The sequence below is a fragment of the Urtica dioica genome, chromosome 1 (assembly GCF_054948205.1).
Source record: "Urtica dioica subsp. dioica isolate 48M chromosome 1, U.dioica_male_clone48M_v1_H2, whole genome shotgun sequence".
Taxonomy (NCBI): domain Eukaryota; kingdom Viridiplantae; phylum Streptophyta; class Magnoliopsida; order Rosales; family Urticaceae; genus Urtica; species Urtica dioica.
The window spans coordinates 55,328,868-55,350,521 of NC_142756.1; positions in this window are offsets into that span (position 1 = coordinate 55,328,868).

The following is a 21,654-nucleotide window of genomic DNA, read 5'->3' on the forward strand; positions in this document are numbered from 1 at the left end:
TACCTGACGAGATTCTGATGAGTTAGGTTGTGTTTTAGTTGGGGTAAGAACAGTTCTTACAAATGAGGTAGCGGCGTCCTCACTCAACTTTTCTTCAAGCACAATTTTGCTTCTAGGTTTTACAGCTTTCATAAAGTCTTCCTCAAGGAAATGAGCATTTGTGCTAACAAACGTTTTGTTGTCCTCGTGACTATAGAATGTGAAACCTTTGGTTTCCTTTGGATATCCAAAAACAGACATAATTATGAATTATTAGCCAACTTGCTAGTTTTATGCCTTAGCACATGTGCAGGGCAACCCCAAATTCTAATGTGGCATAGATTTACTTTACGCCCAGTCCATCGTTAAGAAGGAGTACCAGGAACCGTCTTAGACGGGACATGGTTTAGAATGTAAGATGTTGTTTCGAGGACATATCCCCAAAAGGGAAGAGGGAGTGATGAGTAACTCATAATCGATCTCACCATCTCCATTAGAGTTCGGTTCCTTCTCTAAAACTCTGTTTTACTGAGGTGTGCTAGGTGCTATAAGCTGAGAAGCGATACCTTCTACTTTGAGAAAGTCATTGAACTCTCCAGACATATACTCACCACCTCGATCGGATCGAAGGGTTTTGATCTGTTTGCCAGTTTGCTTTTTCTACTAAAGCCAGGAAAACCTTAGATATGTCAAAGGTCTCGTATTTGTGTTTCAGCAGATAGACAAAACAATATCTTGAGTAGTCATTGGTGAAGGTAGCGAAGTATTCATATCCTTCCCGTGCCTTTATACTGAGTAGACCACATACATCAGAATGTACGAGTTCCAACAACTGAGTGGCTCTTCGACCCTTAGCAGAGAAAGGTCGTTTAGTCATTTTTCCTTCTATACAAGATTCAAAAGTGGGCAATGAACATATTGCAAAGGCTTGCATTGAACCGTCCCTAACAAGTCTCTTAATCCTGTCTAGATTGATATGACCAAGTCTTAAGTGCCAGAGATATGTGGATTTTATTAGATCAGAGGAATCAGAAAGTTTAATCCTCTTTGGCTCCCTAACTAGATCGTTATCTATTTCAGTGTTTAAAAGTGAAGGTTGTGTGGGATAAATGTAAAAAAGAGCATTCTTCATACATGCATCAATGATGAAATAATTATTGGAAAGAGAAATTCGAATTGCATTCTTAATAAATTTTAAACTATAAACTTGCTCACAAAGACAAGAAACAGATATCAAGTTTTTTCCCGAAGGAAGAAACAAAATCAACATTATTCATATTGAAAGTTTGATCTTCAAAAGATAGTGTCACTGATATCCCAAGGCCTTTGCTGACACCGAGCTCCCATCATCCCAACTGAAGGAGACATCACCTTCCTCTAAGCTTTGGCTTTTCTTGAAACCAGTCAAGGAATAACAAATATGGTTAGTAGCAGCAGAGTCAAGAATCCACGTCGATACATTATCAGCTACTAAGCATGCTTCTGTAATAAGTACAATACCTTTTTCCTTTGTTTTGAGGTAGGCAGGACAGTTCCTGCGTCAATGGTCGGGTTCATTGTAGTGGTGGCATTTGTCGTTAGACTTGTCCACTTTGACTGTCTAGGGCTTCTTCTTCTTCTGAACCTTACCTTGGTTCTTCTCGGCCTTGTGAGGTCTCTTCTTAGATCCAGAGGTGGAGGCTTTGTGCTCAGTAGCATGTGCCTCTCCTTGGTTCCTCTTTCTCTTAGTAAGACCTTCAATAGTGTGAAGCTCCTTCATTAGCTCGGTAACAGTGTACTGTACCTTGTTCATGGAGTAGTTCATCTTGAAGGTATCAAAAGATTCGATGAGAGTTTCCAAGATCATATCTATTTTAGTCTATCCATCAATGTCATATCCTAGGATTTCCATTTCATTCATATGACTAATGATCAGCATCATATGGTCTCTGACTGGAGTCCCAACCTTCATGTGACAGTTCATAAACTGTCGAACTGCTTGCTGTCAGGCATTATGCCCTTGCCCTCCAAATATCTCATGGATATTATAGAGCATGTCAGCGACTATCTCAATGTCACGATGCTGCTGTTGGAGAACATTGTTAGAGGATGCTATGATATAGCACATCGAAATCTCATCGGAGCGGACCCATGCCGCCAAGGTGTCCTTGTCCTCTTGAGTCGAATCATCATTTGTCTGAGAAGGACATGGGGTGGTGTGCACCCATTTGTGCTTGTCAACAGTAAGGACGACGTCAAGGTTACGTTTCCAATCAACGTAGTTTTCGCCATCTAGTTTCTTTGACGAATGGATGGTTGAGAGAGGGTCGAGAGACATCTTGTTCAAACGAGTTTATGATAAGTTTTTTGGTTTAGGATTTAAGTTTGTTTAACTTTTTAGGATGAACAAGACAGACGAAATCCAAAGGTGTTATGAACGAAATGATACTTTACTCCTTCGAGGGAAGGCCGAAAAGAGTCTATTTTCATAAGTAAATGACTCATCATTTGTTACCAGTCGTTTTCGGGAAATCGGAAATTTGAAAACATTTTCTAGCCGGCCGGGCATCGCCGGCTGGACCACCCAATTGGCCCCGACCCCCTGGGCCCGCGCGCCCTAGCGCATCCATGGCCCAGCAAGCCTGCGCGCCCACGCCCCGGCCCGCGCGTGCACTTGCGCCCCGGCCCGCGCGCGCACCTGCGCCCCGGCCCAGTGGGCCTGCGCGTGCCCTAGCGCTCCCGCGCCCCCGGCCTGCGCGTGCTCCCGCGCCCCCGGCCGCCACGGCCGGCAAGCGCTCCCGCACCCCGGGGCGTCTCGGCCCGCGCTCGCTCCCGCGCTCCCCTCGGCCGAGCGCCCTACCGTCTCGGCCGAGAACTCATGCAGCCCGGCCGAGCGCCCTACTGCCTCGGCCGAGCGCCTCTGTTGCCTCGGCCGGGCGCTCCTGCTTCCCCGGCCGAGTGCCTTTGCTGCCTCGGGCGGGCACTCCTGCTGCCCCAGCCGAGCATCTCTACTGCCTCGGCTGGGTGCTCTTGCTGCCCCGGTCGAGCCCCCCTGCTGCCTCGGCCAGGCGTCCCTGCTGCCCTGGCCGAGCGCCCCTGCTGCTCGGCCGGCTGTTCCTGCTACCCCGTCCGAGCGCTCCTACTGCCTCGACCGGGTGCCCCTGCTGCCCTGGCCGAGAGCCCCTGCTACCTCAGCCGGGCGCGCCTGCTACCTTGGCCAAGCGCCCTTCTAGACAGCACACCCTGCGCCCGCCCGGGCATTGCGTCTCGCGCCCCCCTTTCCTGACCATCCGGTGGGCCTTGAGGGGGCCGGCCCAAGGCCTCCTCCAACCCTTTAAATACCCCCCACCTGGGGGAGGGAAAGGCATCCCAATTCACACTCACACACATTCTTCTTCTCCACACCACACTCTCTCACTCGAGAACTCTCTCCTGTCCCGTGCTCTTGTGACATTCCAAGAGTGCGCACTCCTCCTCCCTCCGCTCAGAAATTCAAGGACCCCCCTCCACGAGAGGGAGCGCGCTCCTCTACTGCGACCCAAGTCTCTGCAGTGTACACACAGTTCTCCTGCTTCTTGGCCCTTGAGCTAGAACTCCGAGCTACGAGGCAAGCGACCCCTCTAAAGTCTTCACTAGAAGCTACGAGCCGGGTCCTACTCTAAAGCCTTGGATTCTCAAGCCTCCGAGCCCAAGATAAACCCCAACATTCAAATTGAACTACGTTCTGACCTGATCCCGACTAAAGGGTACGTAGGCAGCCAACCTTTGGCACGGGCACACCCTCCAAAACACACCTTAGGGTCTGGAGGGTGCAACTCGGTCCACGACTTCACATTTTTGGCCCGGGTGCGATCACTTGGTCCAGCCTTTGATCGAACCACCTGAGGTAATTAATCGTTATTCTTTTTCATGCGACAACATTTTGGCGCTAGAAGGAGGGGACTTCACGACTTACACAGCCCGAAATCCCTTCTACAGCTCGACCCCTATTTCCTCGACTTGAGAAAGACATGAGTGGTCAACCACCCGTTCGTTCTGAGGGCGTGAATAACCCCGAAAATGCAACTGGAGTGAAGAAATACTTCCCGCGCTCCCGAGCACAAGGCGACGAGGAGTCTCTCAATTTCGAGAGCCACACTCCCTCGCCCCCTCCACCTCAGGACAGTCGGGACGACCGTATCCTTGAGATGGAGGAGAAAATCCGCCAACTAAAGATAGCCAATGCAAGGTACCACCGCCAATTGGCGAGCAAGGCGCCTGCGCAAGGCAACCCCCACGGGGAATCCGAGGACCTCATGGACGAGGGACATGACTATGACCCTGACTATGAAGGCTTCGAAATTTCAACGGACATCGAGACTTCTCTCACCAAAGACAAGGAACTCCCTATTGAGATCGAAGTTGGTCCATCGAACCCACCGCCTAAAACAAAGGCAATACCAATCTCCTCTCAAGAAGAGACCTCCCGACGTTCAGCCCCTGGCCGAGTTAATTGAGACACTAATCCAAAAAGGCGAACTCAAAGAGTTTGTCCTTCGCATGATAGGTGCTGCGATCGCCGCCAACAACATGCTACAGCCTGAGAAAGGTGGAGGGACCAACACTAACACCGACCTCACCGCGGTCGCGGCTATGGCCGACGCGCAACTCCAAGTCATCACCACCATACTAGGTGGGTTGCAAGATGGGGATTCAGCCCGGCAAAGGAAAAAGCTTCTCAAGGCTGCTTCTCAGGAAGGCCTTGCCGGGTAGGTTAACCTCACCTATGAGGAACCTCCGTTCGTACCACACGAGATGATACCATTCACCAATGAAGAGGCCAAGCGAGTTGTGCACCCGCATAGAGTTTTGGAAGTACTCTACGTCGCTCGTCGTTAGAAGACCCTTGAAGTCCGTCAAAGGGGCTTCGAGAATCCCTTGGGAACATTGAACCCTCAATTCCGCCGCTTCCGCTAGGAGCATCGAGTCCATGCCATTCCTCGTCGCCGATGTGTGAGCGCGTTTCTGACTAGAAGGTGAGCTGAGAGAGACCAATGATGAGGGCCGCTTGTTTGAAGAATTCGCCTCATTCCGCATTCGCACGGGCGATCACCCACGACGAGCTTCGATCCAAGAGCGGGCCGCGGAAACAGCGTGATAGCATAAAAATGTTTAGTACCCCCCACGTCGAGGGGTAGTGTGGAGGAGCCCCCCGCCTGGGCTCGGGGCCCGACAGGGCCTCGCCACCCCAAGGAGAGCAATAGGGCGCCTCGTTGCTGGGTACAAACCACCCGGTAGTCGCCATGAGATCCGGGGACTCAAAGAGCGATCCTTGTCGCCTCAAGTCCGGAACAGCTCCAATCACGAGCCCGAGTTCAGAGTTCTCGGTGTCGCGATCGGCCAGGAAGTCGGCCGCGGGACCAAAGACAAGAGGCGCCATTCCAAAGGCGGATTCGAACACCCACACCCATGGATATCGATTCTTGGAAGACAACTTGGTGAGTATGGGAAAGCGCTTGCGGTGTTGAACCTTATAGAAGCCCGGCTTCCCGAGGACATCGTAGACAGACACGAGGTTCCAGATGTCGTCGGCCGTCACGGCCTTGTTCTTCTCGATAGAGCATCATATGGCACGCGGCCACCACGTAATAAAAGGACGGAGACATCAGGGACGCGTGGAAGTTCAGTCAAACTAGAAGATCATGGATCATGGGCTGAAAGGGTAGCCGCAGTCCCCCGCGAAGGCACGCCTCGTGAACAGCGGCATACCCCATTCGCGGGTGAGTTGGGAGATCGTCGAGTAGTGGTCGTAGCAACGATACGGATGACGGAATGTTGAACCGCTTCCTCAGGCTCTTGAAACTATCCAGCGCAAGGGAGCTCGAGACGTCGACACAAGAGCAGTCAAAGTCGTCTCGAATCACCGACTCCCCGATAGGGAAGGACGTGCTCCTCCTCTTGGGCAGTCAAGGTGCGCATCGCTGCCGCCGATGAATGGGGTAGAAGAGATTCACCCGAACCCATCGGGTCCGCCACGTCTTTGGGACTGGTCGGGGCGTCCGTGACGTGTTCTGCCAAGCCGGTAGGATTGTCTTCTAGAGGCGTGCCCGGACCGGTAAGGCAGGTCGCCTTGCCCGCGCTAGGACCGGCCGGACGGGCCTCCTCGCTCGCGCCTAGGCCGGCCGGACGGGTCTCCTCGGCCGCGTTTGGGCCGGCCAGGTGGGTACCCTCGTGCGCGCCCTGCCCGTCAAGCCCATCCGGTCCCGGGCGCTCAAGGTAGGTGGGTCGGCCCCAAAAGCACCCGGCCCGACAGGGCCCAGCTCCTGCACAACAGGCCCGGCCAAGGTCCCTCCTCACAAGTCTGGGCTGGTTGGGCCCTCCTCGCGCTCCCCCGGCCTGGTGACGTGCTCCCCCGGCCCAATGACGCAGCCCGGCCCACAGCCGGGTAGACTCTCCTCGCGCAGGCCTGGCCCGCCAACCCCTAAGGTTTGGGCGGCCTCTGTCCCTGCTACCGCCCCTCGGCCGGCGCCGCCCAGCCGGTGCGCCTCGCTTCCAGTGCCGGCGCCTGCCCGGCCGTCCTCGTTCGGCGCCGGCGCATCGCCCCCGGCGCACTCCCAGCCGAAGGTGGCCCAACTTGACGCGCGCGGGTCCATAGCGCTGTTAGCGCCCAGCCAAACAGGCCCTGCCGGCCGGAGCGCCGCCTCTCCCACGTCGGCGCTGGTCCACTCGGCACCGTCCAGGGCCTGCGCGCCCCCTCCCGTTCTCACCTCGCCTGAAGAACCCCCGCCGGGAGTGCGCGGCCCTCCAGATTTTCCGGGGCCCAGCCAAACAGGCCCCCCGGCACACGTGTCGTCCAGGCCGGTCGCGCGGGCCATCACCTGGGTCGCGCGGGAGATCGCCAGTGCGCGTCCCTTCCAGCGCCGCACCTGCACCGTCAAGGGCCTATCTAGCCGGTCCCGGTGACGCGATAGCCTCGCCGGCCGCCGGGTGGTTGTCCTCGCCGGTCAGCTAGTGCCCGCCGAGGAGAAGTCGCAGTCGGCCGAGCTCACCGCCGCCCGTCCGGAGAAGTCGAAACCCATGGTTGGGAGTAGGTAAGGATCAGTGGTAGGCAATGGATGGTTATTCAAAAACTTGTCTAGAGTCTCGTAGGAGTCATCAAGAAAGAAGGTGAAAACATTATCTGGGGCCCACACGCCGACATGTGGTTAGGGGACCCCATGAGCACGTGTAACGAGAAACTCTTCGGGAAAAGCGAATAAAGTAATAATAAAAAGGCTTACCGGTTCAATGACGGGGTGGTCCAGCACACTTGAGTTTACCACACAGACTACATCTGATGGCAAACTCGGGGGGCTAATGTTATCGGCCCAGCGCGATCCAGTAACGCTATCGGCCCTGTTGGCCGACCCGACGTCCTCGCCCGGCCAATGGCCAGCCCAGCCTTCACCCAGCCATTGGCCAGCCCAAGCCTCTCACTCGGCCATTGGCCGAACATGTTTCACTCGGCCAATGGCCGGCCCAACATCTCACCCTGCCAATGGCCGGCCCAGCCTTCATCTGGCCATTGGTCGGCCCAAACCCTTCACCCGGCCGTTGGCCGACCGAGTTTCACTCGGCCAATGGCAAGCCCAATATCTCACCCAACCAATGGCCGGCCCAGCTCCTCATCTGGCCAATGGTCGGCCCAGCCTTCGCCCGACCATTGGCCGGCCCAGCACCCTCACCCGGCCATTGGCCGACCGAGCCTCACTCGGCCAATGGCCGACCCAATTTCACTCAGCCAAGGGGTTCCTCAAACACCCCTTGGTCACCTATAAATACGAGGCTCGACCCCTCGAATCAGGTAATCCAAAATTGAGAACTGAAACGTTGTTGAACTCGTACTTCACTCATTTCTCTCAAGCTTCGGCCCTCTAAACACTAAACCCTCTATATTCCACCTCAATCATACTAATGTTGAGCGTCGGAGAGGTAAACAGAGGCACCCCTTCTGTTTCCCCTTTGTAGTTCATCGTTTCCTTCTCTCGCAGGATCGATGACGGACGAGGCAAACATCACCGACAGCTAAGGGACGACTTGGGATACCAAGTCCGACACGCTCGAGCCAAAGCGAGACCACTTGTCTGGCCTTGGGTCTGACCGCTCTGGGCTCCTAAATAGTTGTTCGAAAATGAGCGACAACAACTACCATAAATAATTATTTAATTCTGTAAATACCTATATTTCATATTTGATGTTGTCAATCACAATTACAGCTTATGAGATTATAATAATGAAACATTATTATTAGAGGTTCTTTATTCATCTTATCATAGCTGAATAGGGGACTATGGACCTAGTAATAGAAGCTTAACATATTCAATGAAAAGACGAAAAAGTCCTTTCTCTTTTCCACATTGATTTGTCTAATCTTTGTCAGACTCCACTTAGGTACGCCAAAACTGAACTCTCCTTTATACTAGAATTATATTTACTCATCGTGACGAGTATCCACTGATCTAGTCAGTTCCTGATCAATACCCTCTAGGTTGAACCCCTATCGAGAAAGTTCAATTAATCCGTTATAGCTTTCTTGATACTTATATACCCTAAGCACTGTTGCTTCCCGACCAAAAGATTCTTTCGAACGTATAGTCTTCGGAAGTGCCGGTAATCTATCGATTCTGGAATCAATCCTTAGGTGAGTGAACATTGACCTCTTTCAGGAAGGCTAGATTCCATATTTGTTAACCAATTCCCACTCGAATCATGCTCCGTAACTCCCAAGAGCGCGATAACATAATCCAGTGTTCATGATCACTTCTGAATTTAGATCAAGTCTCACTGTGACCATCATAGCAACCCCAGTTAGTGTGTCGTAACCGTACTTAAACGACACATCTACAACCAAAGTCTATCCGGGTCGTGCACTTAACACAAGTGCGGAATGCTCGCACGTCGCAATCAACCTTCACTAGTATTCCACATATATGACTTGAGATCCAGCTATCCAGGCATGTATCAGTCATCGACCATGTTGTAGCTCACCGTCCGAACTCAGGTGCCTAGCACGTGACTCAGTTTAATACGGAGGCTACAGATGATAGTTGCTATTGATTATTATATTCAAAGTTCAACCCACTAATCATATGATGCTGATAAAGTAAACCATTTTTCTATTTAGAAATCATTTATTATTTATTCATTATCTTGTTGGAATAGATCTAGGATTTAGAAAAGATTTAACGCTTCTAGCAAGCGGCGGAATATAAAAATTTACTTTAAACAAGTAAAACAATTTTTACTAACCTAGACAAAGAGCAAGCACATGTTATTTTTAAATTAAAACTATCTAAGAGCCATTACACGTTTACTAAACTTTATGAAGCTTGATCATTGAGAAGCTTGTGGAGGTTGAATCGCTCGTCTACCCACGCAGCTCGTCTTTCTTTGTTCTTCGGGAATTCGAGTAACCACGAAAGTTTCTATCACATAAATCACTCGAGGTAAGAAGGAATTAGTGTGTGGGCACTTTTAAACACAACAACTCAAGAACAAGTCTTAGAGTCAAAGAGCTAAAACAAACGCTAGGTCAAATGTGGACCTAGCTGCCAAAACAAAAACGAAAAGGGAAGAGAGAGAGAGAGAGAGAGAGAGAGAGAGAGAGAGAGAGAGAGAGAGAGAGAAGAGAGAGAAAGAGAGAGAGAGAGAGAGAGAGAGAGAGAGAGAGAGAGAGAAGCTCTCAATCTCTAAAATTTTGGGATGAGAAACAATGAGAATGAGGGCTCTATATGTAGGATAAGGATTACCTTCAAAAGATAGTTTCCTTTTCTCTATAGAATATCACATATTCATGAGCAAATATTTGCCCTCCGTTACTCATGTCACACGGCCAAGTAAGCTTCTAGAAGGCCTTGGATTTGACTCCTGTTTTGCTTCCTCTCTTGCCTTGGCCGCCCCCTTTGATTTCCTTCTAGAGGAAATTTGTTTCCTCTTTTTCTTTTGGCAAGTATCTCCATACATCACTTCACAAAATAAATCTCTCTTTCCTTGGGTTGGACGTGCAAAACCATCAAGAAGGAGCTTCTAGATGTTTCTTCATGTTGGAATCGATCTAGGGTTTAAGAAAATAATTAACGCTTCGGGAAGCGGCGGAATTTTAAAAAATTTCTTTTACAAGTAAAAACGGTTTTTACTAACCTAGACAAGTGCAAGTACATGTAATTAAAAACTAATATGATCTAAGAAGTTTACTAACCTTTCTTGAAGCTTGATCTTTGAGAAGCTCTTAGAAAGTTGCAACGCTCGTCTCCCCTCGCAGCACGTCTCTCTTCCTTTCCTCGGCACCTCGAGCAACCACGAAAGTTTCTATCACTAAATCACTCGAAATAAAGGAATTAGTGAGTGGGCACTTTTAAACACTACGACTTAAGAACGAGTCTTGAAGTCACAGAGCTAAACACTAGGTCGAGTGAGGACCTAGGTGCCAAAACAAGAAAAATCGAAAATAAACTAGAAAGAGAGAGAGAGAGGAGTTCGGCCAAGTTCTAGAGAGAGAGTCTCTCAAATCTCTTAAACTTGGATGAATGAATTGTGAAGAAAAGGGGCTCCTATTTATAGGAGAGGCTTTACCTTCAATAAGGTAGTTTCCTCTTCTATAGAATATCACATATTCATGAGCAAATATTGCCTCTTTCCCACTTAAGTCACACGGCCAAGGCAGCCTTCTAGAAGGCTTGGATTTGTTTCCTTTTTTGTTCCTTGCCTTGCCTTGACTCTACTTGGCCGAATTCCCTTAAGCATCCTTATGCAAATTTGTTTGCTCTTTTTCTTTTGGCAAGTATCTTGATACATTTATGCACAAAATATTCTCTCTTCCTATGGGTATGTTGGGCGCCCATTATGTCTAGAAAAGGATTCTAGAATTTTTTTCACTTGTTCATGACAACATAAGAAAAGACCCATTTAGAATTTTCAATAAAATTCTTATGAAACGAAATTAATTCACAAGGCCCAATGATCAAGTCATGGCCGAGTGACATTAAGTCATCAAATGAACTTGTCAAAAAATTTATTGACATTCATTTCATCCTTTGTCTCAAAAGACAAAAATACACTTTTGACTATTTTCGTTCTTGTTTTGACTTGGCTTCCAGTTTAACTATTCCTATTCGATGTGATTCGTGACAGTGACCTCATAGATCCAAATGAACAAAGCTTGAGCTAAACACTTGGACTCAAAAGTTCACAAACCTTTTCCAAGTTTAGCTTAATGCCAACTGACTCCACTAAAGAGTTGACACTGAAAATCTTTCGGTTCAAATGAATTTATTTTCTACTCAAGAATTCAACCTAATTATGATGAGCGGATCCACTGAATATTATCTATGTTTACCCTTCATGAATGTCATCAGCTAGTCGGGATTTACTAAATTACCATTTTACCCTTCTAGCTGTTATTTCCTCAACTCCTTTGTCGCTTGTGAATAAGTTAGAAACAATGTATTGACGTGGAGCTAACAAGTCACATTGTTTCATCCAAAAGTGTCAGGACTCAATTTGGACACTGGCCAGTTCATTTATTCACACTCCAAGGAACAAAGCATGAGGTGACATACATTGCATTTCAGCAATCTTGTACATGAATTCCATATCTATGAGAACTTCACAAAGTTACTCATGACATTCTCACAACTTAGTACTTCACCAATAGGCCCTGTTCGGAATCACATAGAGAGTCCGAACTCTGACTTTCTCAAATGAGAATACTAAGCTGTGAAATGGCATGTCTCATTTCAGGATTAAGGTAAGCATGATGCAATTCATACGTAGTGACTTGGAGACATAAGAGGTTAAATGGTTTGTTCTTATCTTGTCTCTAGAAGTGCACTGGTCAATTCAGTACCTTCGGAAGATACCTAGAAGAACTATAGAGTCTCCAACTCTCAATGCCTCATAACCAGACATCATAGATTCTTCTAACAATCGTACTGAGGTCAATAGTCCTTTGACCCTAAGATTGCAAATATATCGTTTTAAGCAAACTACGAAGAGTTTGTTCATGTAAATCTACATTTGTCTCTTCCTAAGTTGTTAAGTTTGTTTATGGACTAAAAGACTAAGGTTTTATCATAAAGCTTCAAACAAAGAAAGAATGAATGAACGTTTCAACTTTATTATTAATGAATAAGCAATTACAAGCAAGAGTCTTCATGAGACTTTATTACATCAAATGCACATAAATAGACACTACTACTCTTCTTGTGGGCACCACTGACAACACTTCATTTGTTCATGACAACATAAGAAAAGCCCATTAAGAATTTTCAAGTAAAATTCCATGAAATGAAACTAATCCTCAAGGCCTAAATACTTAAACTTTGCCGTGTGGTTTAAACTTCTTGTCATCATATGACAATGTCAAAAAACTTTTTTATTGACATTCATTTCATCCTATGTCGAAAAGAACAAAAATACCCTTTAGACAATTTTCGTAAAACTTGTCTAGTTCTTGTTTTGATTTAGCTTCTAGTTTAACTAATCCTACTCGAAATGACTTCTGATAGTGACCTCATGGATCCAAATGAACAAAGCTTGAGCTAACATACTTGGCTCAAAAGTTCACAAACCTTTTCCAAGTTTAGCTTAATGTCAACTAACTCCATTAAAGAGTTGACACTGAAAATCTCTATGTTCAAATGAATTTATTTTCTACTCAAGAATTCAACTTAATTGTGATGAGTGGATCCACTGAATATTATCTATGTTTACGCTTTATGAATATCATCATCTAGTCGGGATTTTCAAAATTACCATTTTACCCTTCTAGCTTTTATTTCCTCAACTCCTTTGTCGCTTGTGAATAAGTTAGAAACAATGTATTGACGATGAGCTAACAAGTCAACTTGATTCATCCAAAAGAGTCATGAATGAATTTAGACAATGGCCAATTCATTTATTCACATTCTAAGGAACAAAGCATGAGGTGATTTACATTGCATTTCAGCAATCTTGTACATGAATTCCATATCTATGAGATCTTCAAAAAGTTACTCATGACATCTTCGTAACTTAGTACTTCACCAATAGGTCATGTTCAGAATCACTAAGTGAGTCCCAACTCTGACTTTCTCAAATGAGAATACGTAAGCTATGAAATGACATGTCTCATTCCAGTATTGAAGTAAGCATGATGCAATTCATACGTAGTGACCTCGAGATATTAGAGGTTAAATGGTTTGTTCTTATTTTGTCTCTAGAAGTGCACTGGTCAATTTAGTACCTTCATAAGACACCTAGAAGAATTATAGAGTCTCCAACTCTCTATGCCACATAACTAGACATCATAGATTCTCCTAAGAATCGTACTGAGATCAATAGTCCTCTGATCTTTAGATTGCGAATATATTGTTTTAAGCAAACCATGAAGAGTTTGCTCATGAAAATCTACATTTGTCTCTTTATATATTGTTAGGTTTGTTTAAAGACTAAAGACTATAGTTTATCATAAAGCTTCAAACAGACAAGGAAGAATGAATGAATGTTTCAACATTTATTAATAATTCAGCGATTACAAGAAAGAGTCTTCGTGAGACTATATTACATCAAATGTACATAAGTAAAGACTACTACTCTTCTTTTGGGCACCATTGACGACATATCTCTCGTGGGAAAGAATTTCTAACAGTTTGTCCAAGAACCAACCGGCCACCGGCCGAGTGGTTTGCCCAAGAACAAATCGGCCACTGGCCGGGCGGCTTGCCCAAGGACCAACCGACCACTGGCCGGATGGTTATCCCAAAGACCAAGCAGCCACCGGCCAGGTGGCATGCCCAAGGACCAATCGGCCAGCGGATGGATGGTTTTCCCAAATACCAAACGGCCACCGGCCGGGTGGTCGGCCCAAGTACCAGCCAGCCTTCTCCATCTCCACTTCGTTTATAAATAGAGGTCTCCTCTCTATTTCCAAGGTAATCCATTTTTTAGTCCTGAAACGATGTCGAACTTCTAAGTCACTCGTTTCACTCAGCTATGGCCTCTCACCCCTAAACACCTTTCTTTTACCTCACTCATACTAATGTTGAGCGTCGGAGAGGTAAGCAGAGTCAACCTCTCTGTTTCCCCTTTGTAGTTCTTCATTTACCCATCTCTTTAAGGTACAATGACGAGCACATACATCATCTACAACTAGGGAGAACTGGGAATACTGAGTTCACGACGCTCGAGCCTGGACTCGACCATTTGGTCCAGCCTTGGGTCGAACCGTTTGGGGATCCTAAATAGTTGTCCTTGTGGATAAAGTTCTGAAAAACTTATGACATTGATCTAAGTAGTGTAACTACTAAAACCTTCACAAAGGTTTATCGAAGAATGAAATAAACTAAGTACAATTGTACTTAAGAGTTTATTGAATGAAATCGATATTATGATAATGATCGATATGTGTAACTCCTTAAAAACGTGTCAACAATTGACATAAGGAAATTGACTAAGCTAGCTCTTTCCATATTATCTCAAATATACCTATTGACATAAGGTAGATAGCTCGACTGACGAGGGTGAAGACATTGTCATTATAAGGGCTAACCATTAGTTCATTGACAATGCTCAATTTCCTGAGAAATCTAGCAAATGTTTAAAACATGATGATTTTTGAAAATAGTGAGATACTTAGTTATTATAGATATCATGGAACCTTGAGTCCTGTGTATATTGAATATGAACACGACCAATAAGGATTGACTATGTAATAACCAAGTAACAGAAATAGGTCAATAAAAGTTCTTAAAAATATGTTCAATAATATCACACTATAGCTAGTGGTGAGGAGATTGAAACATGTTGTGGTACAACTAGTCTTTGGTGCCAAATAGATGTACACCTGTCATAGGGGACTTATTATCAAGAAGATATAAAGTCTGGTGTATGGTCTAACTGTTGGAATCGATCTAGGGTTTAAGAAAAAGATTAACGCTTCGGTAATTAGCGGAATTTTAAAAAATTTCTTTTATAAGTAAAACAGTTTTTACTAACCTAGACAAAGAGCAAGCACATGTAAATAAAAACTAATATGAGCATAAAAGATTACTAACCTTTTTAAAAGCTTGAACGTTGAGAAGCTTTTGGAAAAGGTTGCAACGTTCGTCTCCCTCGCAGCACGTCTCTCTTCCTTTCCTCGCTAACTCGAGCAACCACGAAAGTTTCTATCACTAAATCACTCAAGATAAAAAAGGAATTAGTGTGTGGGCACTTTTAAACACTACGACTAACGAATGAGTCTTGAAGTCGCAGAGCTAAACACTAGGTCAAATGAGGACCTAGGTGCCAAAATAATAAAAACGAAATTGAGTAGAGAGAGAGAGGAGAGGGGCATCCAAGTCTAGAGAGAGAAGCTATCAATCTCTAAAACTTTGGATGAATGAAATGTGAAGAATGAGGCTCTTATTTATAGGAGAGGCTTTGCCTTCAATAAGGTAATTTCCTCTTCTATAGAATATCACATATTCATGAGCAATATAGCCTTATTACCTCTTTCATTTGGGCGGCCAAGGCAGCCTTCTAGAAGGCTTGGATTTGTTTCCTTTTTTGTTCCTTTGCCTTGTCTTTTCTCACTTGGCCGATTCCCTTAGTGCATCCATATGCAAATTAGTTTCCTCTTTTTCTTTTGGCAAGTATCTTGATACATTTATGCACAAAATATTCTCTCTTTCTCTTGGGTAGTAGGCGCCCAACATGCTCTCTAGAAGGAGCTTCTATAAGCTTCTTTATTTGTTCATGACAACATGAGAAAGGCCCATTAAGAATTTTCAATAAAGTTCTTATGAAATGAAATTAATCCACAAGGCCCAATAAATCTAATTTGGCAGAGTGACATTAAGTCATCAAATGACCTTGACAAAAAATTTATTGACATTCATTTCATCCTACGTCTTAAAAGACAAAAATACCATTTTGACAATTTTCGTTCTCGTTTTGACATAGCTTCTAGTTTAACTATTCCTACTCGATGTGATTCGTGACAGTGACCTCATGGATCCAAATGAACAAAGCTTGAGCTAAATACTTGGACTCAAAAGTTCACAAAACCTTTTCCAAGTTTAGCTTAATGTCAACTGACTCCACTAAAGAGTTGACACTGAAAATCTCTCGGTTCAAATGAATTTATTTTCTACTCAACAATTCAACCTAATTGTAATGAGTGGATCCACAGAATATTATCAGTGTCTACCCTTCATGATTATCATCAGCTAGTCGGGATTTACAAAATTACCATTTTACCCTTCTAGCTGTTATTTCCTCAACTCCTTTGTCGCGTGTGAATAAGTTAGAAACAATGTATTGACGAGGAGCTAACAAGTCACATTGTTTCATCCAAAAGAGTCAGGACTCAATTTGGACACTGGCCAGTTCATTTATTCACACTCCAAGGAACAAAGCATGAGGTGACATACATTGCATTTCAGCAATCTTGTACATGAATTCCATATCTATGAGAACTTCACAAAGTTACTCATGACATTCTCACAACTTAGTACTTCACCAATAGGCCATGTTCAGAATCACATAGTGAGTCCGAACTCTGACTTTCTAAAATGAGAATACTAAGGTGTGAAATGACATGTCTCATTTCAGGAATAAGGTAAGCACGATGCAATTCATACGTAGTGACTTCGAGACATATGAGGTTAAATGGTTTGTTCTTATCTTGTCTCTAGAAGTGCACTTGTCAATTCAGTACCTTCGGAAGATACCTAGAAGAACTATAGAGTCTCCAACTCTCAATGCTTCATAACAAGACATCATAGATTCTACTAACAATCGTACTGAGGTCAATAGCCCTTTGACCCATGGATTGCGAATATATCGTTTTAAGCAAACTACGAAGAGTTTGTTCATGCTAATCTACATTTGTCTCTTCGTAAGTTGTTAAGTTTGTTTATGGACTAAACGACTAAGGTTTTATCATAAAGCTTTAGACAAGGAAGATTGAATGAATGTTTCAACTTTTATTAATAAATAAGCAGTTACAAGCAAGAGTCTTGGTAAGACTATATGACATCAAATGTACATAAATACACACTACAACTCTTCTTGTGGGCACTATTGACAACACGTGTTCCTTTGCTATTGTAGATGATTACAAGTACACGAATTGAGCAGATTATTACAGCTACGCGCCACCGATGTGTCATTTCAGGATTAAGGTAAGCACGATACAATTCATACGTAGTGACATCGAGACATAAGAGGTTAAATGGTTTGTTCTTATCTTGTCTCTAGAAGTGCACTGGTCAATTCAGTACCTTCGGAAGATACCTAGAAGAACTATAGAGTCTCCAACTCTCAATGCCTCATAACCAGACATCATAGATTCTTCTAACAATCATACTGAGGTCAATAATCCTTTGACCCTTAGATTGCGAATATATCGTTTTAAGCAAACTACGAAGAGTTTGTTCATGCAAATCTACATTTGTCTCTTCGTAAGTTGTTAAGTTTGTTTATGGACTAAAAGACTAAGGTTTTATTATAAAGCTTCAGACAAGGAAGATTGAGTGAACGTTTCAACTTTTATTAATAAATAAGCAGTTACAAGCAAGAGTCTTCGTAAGACTATATGACATCAAATGTACATAAATACACACTACAACTCTTCTTGTGGGCACCATTGACAACAAACTCCCACTTGAATCAAAGAAGATGTGTGTAGTCGTTCATGCCTAATCCATCTCGATGTTTGTCGAAGACCTTGTTCTCTAGGGCCTTGGTGAATGGATCTGCCAGAGATCTATTCACCTCCACGTCTCCGCGCTGCGCGATCTCTCAAATCAAATGGTTTTTCCTCTCAATATGTTTAGAGCGCTTATGGCTTCGTGGTTCTTATGAGTTAGCGACAGCCCCACTATTATCACAATAAAAGGTCATGGGCTCATCGACGTTTGGAACAACTTCCAAATACTTAAGGAATTTTCTAAGCTATACAGCCTCTTTAGATGCTTCACAAGCAGCCACATATTCTACTTCCATTGTGGAGTCAGCAATGCAAGATTGCTTAATACTCCTCCACACAACAGCTCCACCATTAAGGATGAACACAGATCCCGAAGTGGATTTCCTGGAATCCTTATCCGCTTGAAAATCGGTGTCGGTATATCCCAACGGCGAAACAGATGTCAGGTCTAGTGCAAAGCATAGCATACATGAGGCTTCCTACGGCAGAGGCGTAAGGAATTTTCCTCATGTCTTCAATCTCTTGTGCAGTCTTTGGAGACTGGTCCTTAGAGAGTGAGACTCCATGCCTAAAGGGTGTTTGGCCCTTCTTGGAGTCTTGCATCGAAAAGCGATCCATCACCTTATCAATATAAGATGCTTGAGAGAGCGACAGGGTCCGGTTTTTCCTATCTTGAAAGATTTGGATCCCCAGAATGTACGCGGCTTCTCCTAGATTCTTCATGTCGAATTGCTTTGCTAGCCAGACCTTAACCTCAGATAATTTACCCACATCGTTACCTATGAGTAATATATCAAAGACATATAGTACCAGAAACACAACTTTGCCTTCGTGTATTAACTTGTAAACACAAGGCTCATCTATTGAATGTTCAAAGCCGAAGCTTTTCACAGTTTCATCGAATCTAATATTCCATGACCTAGATGCTTGTTTGAGTCCATAAATGCACTTAAGTAACTCACAAACCTTGGTCTCTTGACCTTCTTCCACGAAACCGTCTGGTTGAGCCATGTAAATGCGCTCGTCAAGATTGCCATTCAGGAAGGCTGTCTTGACATCCATTTGCCAGATCTCATAGTCGAGAGCTGCAGCTATGGATAGGAGTATGCGGATGGATTTAAGCATTGCGACCCGCGAGAAGGTTTCTTCATAGTCAATCCCTTCTTGTTGGGTATAACCCTTCGCCACAAGTCGTGCTTTGAACGTCTCGACGTTCTCATCCGAACTCTTTTTCTTCTTGTATATCCACTAACACCCTACGGGTTTAATCCCTTCAGGAAGGTCTACAAGTTTCTAGACTTTATTGACATACATCGAGTGCATCTCAACTTTCATGGCGTCAAGCCAAAGGTTTGATTCAGAACAAGCCATCGCTTGGCTATAGGAAACAGGGTCATCCATTTCAGAGACGGCTACGAGAGAGTCTCCATAGGACATGTACCTGTCAGGCTTTTGAGTAGCCCTCCCACTACGTCGAAGTACTACTTGACGAGATTCTGATGAGTTAGGTTGTATTTCAGTTGGGGTAAGAACAGTTCTTACAGATGAGGTAGAAGCTTCCTCACCCAACTTTTCTTCAAGCACAATTTTGCTTCTAGGTTTTGCATCCTTCATAAAGTCCTCCTCAAGGAAACGAGCATTCGTGCTAACGAAATTCTTATCGTCCTTGGGACTATATAAAGTAAAACCTTTGGTTTCCTTTGGATATCCAACGAACAGACACAATTCTGACCTACTAGCCAACTTGCTAGTCTTTTGCCTTAGCACGTGTACGGGGCAACCCCAAATTCGGATGCGGCCAAGATTCACTTTACGGCCAGTCCATAGTTCAAAAGGAGTACCAGGAACCGTCTTGGACGGAACTTGGTTCTGAATATAAGCGTCTGTTTCGAGGGCAGATCCTCAAAAGGAAAGAGGGAGTGATGAGTAACTCATCATTGATCTAACCATCTCCATAAGAGTTCGGTTTCTTCTCTCTGACACTCCGTTTTGTTGAGGTGTGCCAGGTGCGGTAAGCTGAGAAGCGATACCTTCTTCTTTAAGAAAGTCATCAAACTCTCCAGACATATACTCACCACCTCGATCGAAGGGTTTTGATCACTTTGCCAGTTTGGTTTTCCACTAAAGCCCTAAAGACCTTAAATACGTTAAAGGTCTCGGATTTGTGTTTGAGCAAATAGACAAAACAATATCGCGGGTAATCATCGGTGAAGGTAACGAAGTATTCGTATCCTCCACGTGCATGTTGGCTGAGCGGACCAAATACATCAGAATGTACTAGTTCCAGCAACTCAGTGGCTCTTCGACCCTTATCGGAGAAAGGGCGCTTAGTCATTTTTCCTTCTATGCAGGATTCACAAGTAGGGAGTGAACCTATTGCAGAGGCTTGGAGTGGACCGTCCCTCACAAGTCTCTTAATCCTATCTAGACTGATATGACCAAGTCTCAAGTGTCTTAGGTATGTTGATTTTGTTAGATCGGAGGATTCAGAAAGTTTGATCCTTTTTGGCTCCCTAATAAGGTCATTATCTATTTCGGTGTCTAAAAGTGAAGGTTGAGTGGGATAAATGTAAAAAAGACCATTCTTCATACATGCATCAGTGACAAAAGAATTTGAAAAAGAAATACGAATTCCATTCTTCATAAACTTTAAATAATAATCTTGCTCTAAAAGTTGAGCAACAGATATTAGGTTTTTCCCAAAGGAAGGAACATAATAAACATTATTCAAATTTAAAGTGCGATCTTCAAAAGATAGCGTCACGGATCCCACAGCCTTCGCAGACACCACGCTCCCATCACCCCACTTGAAGCAGATGTCGCCATCCTCTAAGCTTTTGCTTTTCCTAAAACCAGTTAAGGAGCAGCAAATATGGTTAGTAGCAGCGGAGTCAATAATCCACGATGATACATTATCAGCTACTAAACAAGCTTCAGTAATAAGTACAATACCTTTTACTTTGGTTTTGAGGTAGGCATGACAGTTCCTACGCTAGCGACCAGGCTCATTGCAGTGGTGGCATTTGTCGTTAGACTTATCCAGCTTCGGAGCCTTTGGCGCCTTGTTCTTCATTTGAACCTTAGGTTGGTTCTTCTTCTCGGCCTTGCGAGGTCTCTTCCTTGATCCAGAGGTGGAGGCAGTAGCATGTACCTCTCCTAGAGCCCTCTTTTTCTTAGTGAGTGCCTCAGCGGTTTGAAGTTCCTTCATGAGCTCGGTAACAGTGTACTCTAGCTTGTTCATGGAGTAATTCAGCTTGAAGGTATCAAAAGTTTCGGGGAGAGTTTCCAAGATCATATCTATTTTAGTCTCCCCATCAATCTCAGATCCAAGGATCTCCATTTTGTTTAGATAGCTAATGATCAGCATCATATGATCTCTAACGGGAGTCCCAGCCTTCATTCGACAATTCATAAACTGTCGGACCGCTTGCTGCCTAGCTTAACGTCCTTGTCCTCCAAACATCTCATGGAGATTGTAGAGCATATCGGTGGCAGTTTCGTAATCACGATGTTGTTGTTGCAACACATTGTTCATTGATGCCAGAATATAGCACCTCGCAATCTCATCGGATCGAAGCCAGGCCGCCAGGGCGTCTTTTTCCTCTTGCGTCGAATCTTCATTCGTTTGAGGACAGGGGGTGGTGAGAACCCATTTGTGCTTGTCGACATTAAGGACTATGTCGAGGTTACGTTTCCAGTCGACATAATTGTCGCCTTCGAGTTTATTCGAGGAAAGAATGGTTGAGAGACATTTTGCCTATAAAAGTTGAAACAAGTTTATGATTAGTCTTTGGTTTAGGATTTAAATTTGTTTAAGACTTGATAAAATCCAAAGGTGTTATAAACCAAACGATAATTTACTCCCTCAAGAGAAGGCCGCAAAAAATCTCCATTTATAAGTAAATGACACATCATTAATGCTTAGCCAAGATGTCAATACACCAATTTTGACTAGCCACCTTTTAAATTGGTTTGATCACTCACATCCTTTCGCAGAGCCTCAAGGG